Raw genomic sequence first — 10,856 nt, 5'->3', positions numbered from 1 at the left:
TGTCCCATTTAATCTTTGTGATAAGAGTTATTAAGTATTTGCAGCATCCCCATTTCACAGATGGGTAGAATCCTTAACCTCTTTCTGTTTAATGTCCCATGATAGCACTTATCGCTTCTTGGCATGTTGTTGTTAGTGTTATTAAGTGCCATTGAGTCTGTTCTAACTCATAGCTACCCTGTATAGGGTTTCCAAGGAGCAACTGGTGAGTTTGAACTGCCAACCTTATGGTTCAAACCGACCTTGTGGTCTAGAGCTTTATCTAACAGCGCCACACCAGGGCTAGGATACTTATGTCTGTTTGTGATCTGCCCATACTTTCCACAAAGATGGAAGTTTCTCTGTTTTGTTTAGTGTGGTGTTCAGAGGATCTGGGAAAGTATCTGCTACATGACAGAAGTTCAGTTTGTGTTTGTGTTAAATATCCCTGCTTCTGGAAAGCCTTCCTCAACTCTCCACCCAGACTGTGCTTTCAGAGTACAAAGTAAGTACACTTCCCAGAAACCAACAGTTATTAGATTTCATTGATTTGTTGTTGTTAACTATTGATGAATCGGTTCCAACTCATAACGACCCTGTATAAGGTTTCCGAGGAGCGACTTCACTGATATTGCTTTAAATGTGTGGTTTTCTTGACCAGCCTGCCAAGTCTAGAAGGGAAGGACCTGGACTTAATAATAATACTAAACATTTATTGAGCATTTAGCATGTGGCTGTTAAGTGCTGTCCCATCAGTCCTGACTCAGTGACCCTATATAGTGTTTCTGAGCATCTGCTGGTGAGTTTGAACCACCAACCTTGTGGTTCAAACCAACATTGCAGTCCAGTGCTTTATCCCACAGAGCCACATCAGGACTTCATTTAGCATTTACAGTTCTTTATTAATTTTGTTGTTTTTTTTTTAACTTTTTATTTTGTGAATTGGGTGAAGATTAACAGAGCAAGCAGGTCAGTTTTCCAGTCAACAGTTCACACACAATTTGTTTCAGCTCATTGACTGCAGTCCCCACAATGTAACATCACTCATGCCACTTCCTCCCCGTGTTTTCCGTTTCCATTCCTCTTTCTTTCCTAATCTGTCTAAACATTGGCCTTGGATAAATCCTGCCCTTTCTTTCTCAAATGGTTGATTATCCTAAGGAATGTGAACTACCCTAGTGTTATTGTTCCCTTATAGACCTTTTTATTGTTTAGCTAAAAGTGGAGTCCCAGTGGTAAGTTCGGTTCCAGACCTGAAGGGGGGGTAAAGTCCATAGTCTCAAGGGCCCCACCCATCTCTATGCAATCAGTTTGCCTGGTCTTTATTATGATTTTGAGTTTTGCTCCATATATTTCTCCCACTCTATCTAGGACTTTCTAATGTGATCCCTTCCAGAGCAACTGGTAGTGGTAACTGAGTACCATCTGGTTCTTCTGGTCTCAGGTTTATTGTTGTTGTGATGTGCCGTGGCATCAGTTCCGACTCATAGCGACCCTGTACAGGGTTTCCGAGGCTGAAAATCTCTACGGGAGCAGAAAGCCTCATCTTTGTCCCACGGAGTAGCTGGTAGTTTTGAACTGCTGACCCTGAGGTTGGCAGCCCGACTTGTAACCACTACACTACCAGAGCTCCTTGGTCTCAGGGTAGTGAAGGCTAATGTACATTATTCCACTGGACTGTTTCCAAGTGTCTTTAATTTTCTTTGCTTCGTATTATTTGCTCAGCATACAGGTTGAATAAGTATGGTGAAAGAACACAACCTTGTCACACAGCTTTCCCAATTTTAAAACATCCAGTGTTCCCATGCTCTGTTCGAACAACTGCTTCTTGGTCCAGGTACAGATTCTTCAGAAGTACAATTAAGTGTTCTGGAATACTCATACTTCTCAATGTTGTCCATAGCTTGTCATAATCCACACAGTCGAAAGACTTTGCATAGTCAACAAAGCACAGGTAAACATCTTTCTGATATTCTCTGCTTTCAGCCAAGATCCATCAGACATCAGCAATGATATCTCTCATTCCACGGCCTCTTCTGAATCCAACTTGAACCTCTGGAAGTTCTCTGTCAATGTATGATTGTAGCCATTTCTGTATTACCTTTAGCAAAACTTTACTCGCTTGAGATATCAATGAGATTGTCAGATGATTTTCGCAGTCCGTTGGGGCACCTCTCTTTGGAATGGGCACAAATATGGATCTCTTCCAATCAGTCAGCCAGATAGTTGTCTTCCAAATTTCTTGGCAGAGATGAGTGAGTGCCTCTTGTGCTACCTCACTTTCTTGAAAAATTTCAATTTTGATTCCATCATTTCCTGGTGCCTTGTTCTTTGTCAATTCCTTCAATGCACTTTGAACTTCCTCCCTGAGTATCATTGGCTCTTGATTATATGGTGCCTCTTGAAATGGTTGAACATTAACCATTTCCTTTTGATACAATGACTCTGTGTATTCCTTCTATCTTCTCTTGATGCATTCTGCATCATTCAATAATTTGCCCAGAGAATCTTTCAATAACGAAACTCGAGGCTTGAATTTTTTCTTTAGTTCCCCCAGCTTGAGAAATGCTGACCATGTTCTTCCTTTTTGGTTTTCCGACTCCAAATCTTTCCATATTTTATTATAGTATTTGGTTTTATCTTCTCAAGCTGATTTTTTAAATAATCTGTTCAGCTCTTGGACCTCCTCATTTCATCCATTTGCTTAGCATCTCTATGCTGGAGAGCAAGTTTCAGAGTCTCTTCTGCATCCATTTTGAGCTTTTCCTTCTTTCTTGTCTTCTTAATGACTTTTTGCTCTCTTCACTTATGATGTCTTGATGTCATCCCACAACTCTTCTGGTCTTCTGTCTTTAGTGTTTAATGTATCAAATCTGTTCTTCAGATGATCTCTAAATTCAGGTGTGATAAATTCAAGGTCATATTTTGGCTCTCATGGACTTGTTTTCATTTTCTTCAGCTTCCGTTTGAATTTGCATATCAGTAATTGACGGTCTGTTCCACAGTCTGCCCCTGGCCTTGTTTTGACTGATGATATGGCGCTTTTCCACCTTCTCTTTCTGCAGATGTAGTCAATTTGATTTCTATGTGTTCCATGTGGTGAGGTCCATGTGTATAGTCATCTCTCATGCTGTCTAAAGAAGGTATTTGAAATAAACAAATCATTGGTTTTGCAGAAATCTATCATTCATTCTCTAGCATAATTTCTATCACCAAGTCCAAATTTTCCAACTACTGATCCTTCTTCTTTGCTCCCAACCTTTGCATTCCAATCACCAGTAATGAGTAATACATCTAGATTGCATATTTGGTCTATTTCAGATTGAAGAACTTAGTAGAATTCTTCTATTTCATCCTCACTGGCTTTAGTGGTTGGTGCATAAATTTAAATAATAGTGGTATTAACTGGGCTTCCCTGTAGGCACATGAATATTATCCTATCACTTACAGCATTGTACCTCATGACTTATCTGGATATGTTCTTTTTGACGATGAATGCAACACCATTCCTCTTCAATTTGTCATTCCCTGCATAGTAAACCATCTGTTGTCAGATTTAAAATGGCCAATACCAGCACATTTCAGCTTACTAATGCTTAAGATATCCGATGTTGATGCGTTCCATTTCAGTTTTGACAACTTCCAATTTTCCCAGATTCATACTTCATACATTCCATGTTCCGATTTTCAATGGATGTTTACAGCTGTTTCTCTTCATTTTGAATTGTGGCCCATCAGCAAATCAATGTTCTGTGAGCTTTTCTCCCACGAGCTTAACTCTATTCACGTCATCATGGTCCACTCTACTTTGAGGAGGCATCTCTTCCTCAGTCGCATTTTGAGTGCCTTCCAACTTGAGGGACTCATTTTTTGGCCCTGTATCTGACAGTGTTCCTCTGCTATTCATAAGATTTTCAGTGATTAGCGATTCGGAAGTAGTTTGTCACTCTTTCTTCCTAGTCTGTCTTTGTCTGGAAGCTCATCTGAAACCTGTCCACCATGGGTGACCCTGCTGGTTATTTAAAATACCGGTGGCATAGCCCTCAGAATCACAGCAACTCAAGCCACCACAGCACGACAGACAGACAAGTGGTGGCCGTTTGGTTTTATACCATTCTTGTAGGACTGTGTATATTACAGTATTTAACTCTGTTGCCTTGAACCTTTGCACTCCTCCTCATGTCTTCCCTGGCTCCCATTCATCTTTTTTGCCAATCTCCCTCTTATTGTATGTTGCCTTTCCCTTCACTCAAGTTAACACATATCTACCCTCTAGCTAATAAATTACTCCCCGTTTCCCTCCTAGCCTGTGAACACCTTTTCTTCAGTTTGCATAATTGTTGTTGTTTCTCGGTGTCATTGAGTCAGTTCAGACCCATAGTGACCGTGTGTTCTCCTACATCATCTATGTATAACAGAACAAAACACCACCACCTGGTCCTGTGCCTGCCTCACAGTTGCTGCTACATGTGACCTCATTGTTGCTGCCACTATTCCAATCTATCTCGTGGGGGGCCTCCCTCTTTTTCGATGACCCTACACTTTACCAGGAGTCCTGGTGTGGTGCTGTGGTTAATGTGCTAGACTGCAAATTCAGTTTGAACTGCAAGGTCTGTGGTTCAAGCTCACCAGCCACTCACCCCAGAAACCCTATACAGAGTCGCTATGGATCAGAACCAACTCAACAGCACTAAACAACACTTTACCAAGCATGATGTTATTCTTCAGGGAATGGTCCCTCCTGATGATATGGCCAAAATATGAGAGACAAAATCTGGCCATCTTGGCTTCTACAGAGCACTCTGGTGGTACTTCTTCCAACACAAACTTGTCCTCTGGCAGTCCGTGGTACTTTTAATATTCTCCTCTGCCATTATAACTCAAATGCATCAATTCTTCAATGTTCAACTTTTGCATGCATAGGAGGTTATTGAAAATACCATGGCTTGGGTCAGGCAAACATTAGTCCTCAAACTGACACCTTACCCTTGAACACTTTAAAGAAGTCTTCTGCAGCACATTTGCTTAATGCAATATGTAGTGTGACTTCTTGACTGCTGCTTCCATGAATGTTAATTGTGGATCCAAACAAAATGAAATCTTTGACAACTTCAATCTTTTCTCCATTTTTCATGATGTTATTTACTAGCCCAGTGGTGAGGATTTTAAAAAAATAATAGTGATCGCCTGTAATATTTGTCTTTTTATGACTGACTTATTTCACTCAGCATAATGTCCTTCAGATTTATCCATGTTATGAGGTATTTCACAGATTCATCGCTGTTTTTAATATTGAACAGTATCCATTGTGTGTATGTACCAGTTTGTTTATCCATTTCTTTCACTGATGGTCATTTAGTTTCGAACCGGTTGTTTACATGAAGCATCCCAGTAAATAATATCAGTGGCTATGTGCGTGGTCCTCACTTTATTGAGAGGGGAAACATACTTATGGAGGTGGTAAGGCTTGCTCAAGCAAGTTACTTGCTGTAACTGTTGTTAACTACCAGAGAGTCAGCCCTGACTCATGGCAACCCCATGCACAAAAGCATTGGTCCATTGACTGGTTTTCAGAAACAGATTCTTCCTAGTCTTAGTCTGGAGGGTCTGTGGAAACCTATTCAGCATCTCACAGTGACACAAGCCAACATGAACAGATGTGTGGTTGAGGTCCATTGGCCAGGTACTTGAGGTCCATTGGCAAGGCACTGAACCTAAGTCTCCCACACAGAAAGTGAGAATTCTGTCACTGCACCACCTAGCAGTCTGGACTTAGAGTTGGGGTTCACAGTGCCTCTTTGAAAATGACGACCCCTTGACAAGCAGGAACTGGAGAAATGGTGGGACAGTTCTGCAGACTCTCTTGCCTCACTTGAGATGATTGGGTGGCAGACGTGTGTGCTGGACTAAAGTCTGTCAGGGAAGGAACCAGGAACAACTTTTTTGGAGAAGTCACAACAGCACTTCCTCCCCCTTCCACTTTCCAGCCCAGGCAGAGGCTCAGAATCCTTGGCATTTTCACTTGGCAAAGAAGCAGAGTGGGTGAACCGGCTCCCGCCATGTTGCAAGCTCGTCTGTCTGCAAATCCCAGCCCTGTCTGCCAGACACCGTGGCCCAGTGATGATGATCTAAGGACTGGACTGTCTCCCCGGCTGCTAGCAAAAGGGAAACCAACTAACCCACCAAAAAAGTCGTTGAAAACAGAAATAATAGAATGAGCTATGGCACTACCAGCTGCTCCGTGGGAGAAAGAAGAGGCTTTCTACTCCTGTAAAGATTTACACCCTCGGAAACCCTGTACAGGGTCGCTATGGGTCGGACCCGACTCGACAGCACTTAACAACAACAACAATGGCACCTCAGTTACTGTCAGAGGCATTACGAGATTTCAGTTGGGGATTTCCCTCATTCTGAACCTCTATGATGTTTCTTTTATTTTGAAATAATTTCACAAGAACAGAAAAGTTGCAAAATAGTGCAAAGAACTCTGAGATAAGTTTTACACAGATTGACTTTTTTTTTCCGTTTTATTTATTTTACTCTCCGTTCTACATATATATATATATATAGTTGTTTTTGTGTACCGTCAAGTCAGTTCTAGCTCATAACAACCCTATATAGGGTTTCCTAGAGCAGCTGGTGGGGTCCTGGTATGGCACTGTATGATAAGCACTGAACTGCAAGGTTGGTTTGAACTTCAAGGTCAGAAGTTCAAACACACCAGCCGCTCCTCGGAAGCCCTATATAGGGTTGCTGTGAGTTGGAACTGACTCCACGGCACTTGGATCTATCTATCTATCTAGCTATATACATATGCAGTAACTACATGTGTGCATATGTATGGAACTCTGATAGTTCAAGTGTTAAGCACTTGATTATTAGTCAAAAGCTGTTGGTTGAAACCCACCTAGTAGCTCTGTAGTATGTACTCCCATGAAGATTACAAATTTGAAAACCCTATGGGGTAGTTTTACTTGGTCATTATAAGCCAAAACTCACTCAATAGCATCTAACAACAGCAGCAAACACACACGGAGTCCTTGGGTGGTGCAAATGTTAAGCACTGGACTACTAGCCAAAAGGGTGGCAGTTTGAACCCACCCAGAGATGCCTCAGAAGCCAGGCCGCAATCTGCTTCTGAAAGGTCAGTCTTCAAGATGCTATGAAGTACAGTTCTACTCTGCACACAGGGGACCACCAAGAGTCAGAATCTACTAGACGGCACCTAATGACAACAATATATACATAGACACGTACTTAATTTTTTCAGAATCATTTCTGAGTAGATTACTATGGCGCTGTGGGTTAATGCGCTGGATTGCAAAATCGTTTGAACTGCAAGGTCAGGAGTTCAAGCTCACCAGCCACTCCTCGGAAATCCTATACAGGGTCAGTATGGGTCTGAACTGACTCAACAGTACAGCACTTAACAACAACAACAGCAGACATTGTGCCCTTTGACTCCTTAACACTTCAGTATGTTTCCTAAGAACAAGGATATCCTCATACATAACCAAACTCAGGAAGTTTAACCTTGATATAATACTACTGTCTAATGTGTAGTGGTTACGAATCGGGCTGCGAACCTTAAGGTCAGCTGTTCGAAACTACCAGCTGCTCCGCGGGAGAAAGATGAGGCTTTCTACTCCCGTAAGGATTTATACCCTCGGAAACCCTGTACAGGGTCGCTATGGGTCGGAACCGACTCGACGGCACTTAACAACAACAACAATCTAACATCCATATTCGAATTCTTTCAGGCAGTCTAATAATAATCTTGTTAGCATTCTTTCTCCATTTGGACAGGATCCAGTTCAAGGTTGTGTGTTATGTTTAGTTGTCTCGAGCAACAACTCTGCCTTTGTCTTTTGTGACACTGAAATTCTGAAGAATAGAAACCAGTTATTTTATAGAATGTTGCTTCGTTTGGGTGTGTCTAATGACTCCTCATAATTCAATTCAGGTTATGAATTTCCAGCTAAACTCTTACAAAAGTGATATTGTGTGCTTCTCAATATATCACTTCCAGGAACGCCCTGCAATGGTGATGCTAATTTTTATTACCAGGTTAAGGGGTGGTGGGCTTTTTCCATTGTATAAATTACAATTTTTGTCCTTGCAAGTAATAAACAATCTGCAGGGAGACATGTAAATATCCTGTTCCTGCTAATTCTTGCAGTGTTTATTTCTCCTTAGCAGGATGAGATGCTGGGTTCCCTCTCACTTTCTTTGCCTTTGTCAACTTCACCCACTGTGAGGACTGGGATGGACCACTCTTAGCATAATAAAAACCAATCTCAGTCCAGTTCACTCTGATTCATGGTGACCCTGTTCATAGTAGAACTACGCTCTGTAGAATTATCAGTGGATGATTTTTTTTCTTCAGAGTCACTTCCGAGGTGCTCCCTGGGTAGACTTTAATCTCCAACTTTTCAGTTAGCAGCTGAGTGGGTGATCTGATCACTTGCACTAGGTGCTTAGCATAAGAATATATCAACCTTTTCCTATGAGATGCAATTCATATTAGTAGCATAGGGGTTTGTGGGGATGCACATACCTGCCTCAAGAGCCCCGATGAGGGGGACCTAGGGATTCTGGTAGGGTGAGGCCAGTACCTGAAAGGTATGGGCAAGTTTTGGGGAAGAAAGGACTTCTTTCTGAGCTTCACCTAAAAACTAAGAGGTGAACCAGATGGGAAAAGAAATTAAGTGTTGGACTCCAACCTCAGGATTTGTCCTTGTCTGTGATCAGTTCGGACAAGTCTGTTTTCCTTCTGTCAAGGACTGTCCCTCATGTGCTCTAGGACACAGCAGGGCACAGTGCCTGCTGTGTTACACAGTGTTCCACAGAAACCCGGGAAGCCCTCATCCAGAAGGGATCAGTGACCATCTCCTATGGGAAGAAATAAACAAACACATCTAGATAGCCCCTCCCTCTGAGCATCCCCCAAGTCACCAGCAAGAGAGTGAGGTAGGCATCTAGGGTGTGGGGTGCAGCTAGGAAAACATCAGCTCTAGTTCTTCCCTTCCCATTCTTAAGGGTGTTCTTCTGGGCCACAATGACTATTAGAGCTGGGGTACTTGTTTATTCTTTTGAAACGTGAAGAACATTTCTCAGCTTGGAAAAAAGACAGTTGCCTACTTGAATTTCAAATAGTTGAACGCCCTCTCAGCTACCTAGCTGTGATCTAAAGGGCTGATTGTTCAGGTCTCAAAGTTCCAAATAAATGAACCACAGACTTTGAGGGGTGGAGAAAGAATGTCCTCATTCAAGCCAAACTATGATTCTGAATGGTTGTCAGTTTTTGTTCTGATGTTGCAGGGAAGGAGTTGGGATTCTCCCAGGGCAAGAGCTGGAGGTCCCTGCACCTTCAGGCAGTAGGAAATGGATGGCTCTGAGTTCTGGGGTGAGCAGGAGTGCAGAAGAATGCATGATCGGAATGTTTTCAGGCCCAGTCACAGTTGGTTTCCCCCTCCCGTCCCCTCTCTAAGGAAATAGCCTGGGAGCTCAGGGAAACCTAAACACTGTTGCCTCTGGTGGGACCCAGGCTGAATAGGCAAGTGGTGGGTAGCCCTTGGTCCAGCAGTAACTGCCTGTCCGGGGGTGGATGTTGTCTTGGTAATGGGCTACAGGAGCCTAGGCTTTGTCCTGTTATTTATTTTTTTGAAGAGGCAAATCATGCGCTTTGCAGTGAAATCTCAAAGGGGATGCAATGTCCCGAAGGATCTCAAAGAGGAAATTGCTATTTGACTATCCAGGGTTTAGGATATCAAGTACAAACCCCAGCTCCTTGCAGATGATGATGTCAGACTGCTACAGCTGAAAATGCAGGGAAAATAAAACTGCTACAGCTACCTGTACAGGATGAAAGCTCAGGATGCCATCCCTTCCTCTGAAATCCCATTTCAAGCTGAAGGCCAGCATCCCATTCCTTAATGGGCAGGATTTTCTGCTCCTACCTACTAGATCTTCCAAACACTGGTACTCCTTTCAAGGGTGTGTGCAAGGCCCTCACTGATCCCTTTGCTGGATGGCTATGCGACAGCTCACTATGAGACAAGGGTCTTTGGCCAGAGTGAGTACCTGCACTATCAAGTGCTGGTCATTGTGGTTAAAGCATGAAGTTGGAGGTCTCAGTGCCACCACCAATCAGCAGCCAAAGACCTCACCCAGTCTCCTGAAGTCTCTCCAACAACAATCCAGGTGACGTACCTCCCCTTCAGTCAAAAGAGTAAACGCGCCAAGCACTTCCTGGAATTGAAGAGCTTGAAAGACAACTATGCTATATTGGAGAGTACTCTGCGATGGAACTGAACGACTCTCCCTGACTCTCCCTGTAGACTTGATGGATTACGGGGGTGCAGGATGCGGGGTGGTCCTCAGGTTATCCAGCTCTGCAGACCCAGACTCTACAGATCTTGACTGAAGCTCCCTTTGTTTGCAGAGCTTCTGCCTGGAGCTCCTTTCTTATGGGACAGTTCAGAACAACAGCTCAAACTATTTCCCCCCAATAGCACTTTTCTTGGAATTTAATTAATTTGTTATTCTTTGTGTTTTTTTTGTTTTTGTTTTTGTTTTTTTCAATTCTTCCTTTAAAATCCTCACCTGGCTTTGATCCTAGTTCCCTTGCCCTGTTCCAGAATATTTAATCCCAAAGGTTACAGTTGATGTGAGGGCACTTGGTGGCGTCCATTATTGACCTCATTGTTGTATACAGTTCAATGAGAACTGTTTAGGTTTGAGGCATCTCAAGTTGATTGGTGGGAAAGGCAGACAGGAACTGGCGGGCCAGGTTGGGTGTGGAAGTGGGTTGTGTGTGAGGCAATTTACTCTGGTACTCCACTGAAACCAAGATATATGGTAACATGCACACAACT

General features: G+C 42.9%; 1 pseudogene; it reads left to right on the top strand.

Annotated features, from left to right (window-relative positions):
* Positions 1-390: 390 nt before the first annotated feature.
* Positions 391-10,293, top strand: LOC102841832 (annotated as a pseudogene).
* The last annotated feature ends 563 nt before the right edge of the window (positions 10,294-10,856 follow it).

This window comes from Chrysochloris asiatica, unplaced genomic scaffold (genome assembly GCF_000296735.1).
Source record: "Chrysochloris asiatica unplaced genomic scaffold, ChrAsi1.0 scaffold00047, whole genome shotgun sequence".
NCBI lineage: Eukaryota > Metazoa > Chordata > Mammalia > Afrosoricida > Chrysochloridae > Chrysochloris > Chrysochloris asiatica.
The sequence above is the reverse complement of the archived record's forward strand: the minus strand, read 5'-3'. Positions and strand labels throughout refer to the sequence as shown.